The sequence below is a fragment of the Etheostoma spectabile genome, unplaced genomic scaffold (assembly GCF_008692095.1).
Source record: "Etheostoma spectabile isolate EspeVRDwgs_2016 unplaced genomic scaffold, UIUC_Espe_1.0 scaffold456, whole genome shotgun sequence".
Taxonomy (NCBI): Eukaryota; Metazoa; Chordata; class Actinopteri; order Perciformes; family Percidae; genus Etheostoma; species Etheostoma spectabile.
The window spans coordinates 533,751-535,235 of NW_022605612.1; the positions used below are offsets into that span (position 1 = coordinate 533,751).

General features: G+C 42.1%; 1 long non-coding RNA gene across 1 annotated transcript in view; it reads left to right on the top strand.

Moving 5' to 3' along the window:
- Positions 1-1,485, top strand: part of LOC116686715 (uncharacterized) — a 22,057-nt gene that overhangs the window by 20,349 nt on the left and 223 nt on the right. The window lies entirely within an intron of this gene.

Here is a 1,485-nt window from a genome sequence, read left to right on the forward strand (position 1 = left end):
CTGGATCTCAGCAGTGACCTGCAGCCCATATGTACAGGAAATAGCTGCAGATGCCCAGTCAGACATAAAGATAACACAGGAAGAGCTACTAAAGGCGCAGCTGCAAGACACCGCCATTTCTTATGTAATCCAGCTGAAAAAGTCTGGGGAGAAACCTGACAAGATGAAAGGTAAACGACTGTTCCATGAGTGGAAAAGATTGTATGTCTCTCAAGAGGGTTTGTTAAAACGGAAAACGGCAACATGTAGTCAAATTGTGCTTCCGGAAGTGTACAAAGAGTTGGTTTACAAATATCTCCATTGCGAAATGGGTCACCTGGGGGTGGAACGGGTCTTGCACCTGGCTAGACAGAGGTTTTATTGGCCTGGGATGCGGAAGGACATTGAGTTTTTTATTGCAAAGGTGTGTAAATGTAACTATCAAAAGAAACCTGCAGTCCATACACGAGCTCCCATGTGTCACATACCTGCTACAGCACCATTTGAGATCATCTCTATTGACTATCTTCACCTTGAAAAAAGCAGGGGAGGGTATGAGTATATTTTGGTAATTATTGACAACTTTACCAAGTTTGCTCAAGCATACCCAACCCGTAACAAATCAGGCAAAACAGCAGCAGATAAGATTTTCAACGATTTTGCCCTGAAATATGGATTCCCTGCTAAAATTCATCATGATCAAGGCAGAGAATTTGAGAACCGTTTATTCAGACAACTACAGAAATACACGGGCATTGCAAACTCTAAAACAACTCCTTACCACCCACAAGGGAACCCAGCTGAAAGATTTAATCGTACATTGTTATCTATGCTGCGGACCTTGGATGAGGAGAAAAAGGGAAATTGGAGTGACTATGTGAGCAAAGTTGTACACGCTTACAATTGTACGACCAGTGAAGCAACAGGTTATTCCCCTTTCTATCTGCTGTTTGGTAGAAAGCCACGCTTGCCAATTGATGTAATATTTGGGATAAATGAGGAGGAAGGATGTAACTCCTATGAGGAATATGCAAAAAAATGGCAGCAACAAATGAAAGAAGCATATGACATTGCATCCAAAACTATCAAAAAGACTACAGCAAGAGGAAAAACATACTATGATCAAAAGAGACAAAGTGCAATGCTTTCTCCAGGTGACAGAGTCCTTGTTAGAAACATGTCGGAACGAGGAGGGCCTGGGAAATTGCGCTCATATTGGGAAAAGCAAATACATATTGTGGTTTCTCAAAAGGGCAGAGACAGCCCAGTTTATGAAGTCAAGGCTGAAAATGGCACAGGGAATAGCAGAATCCTCCATCGTAACATGTTAATGCCCTGTGATGCATTACCACAGCAGGAACCAGCTAAAAAAACTGGAAAGAATCTGCATATTCAAAAGCAAAAGAGACACAGGGAAAAGTAAAACAAAAAGTACTTCAGAGGATTGGAGGACTTCAAGTGATGATGAAGCTACGGGCAATAGACTGAGACACCATCACCACAAGC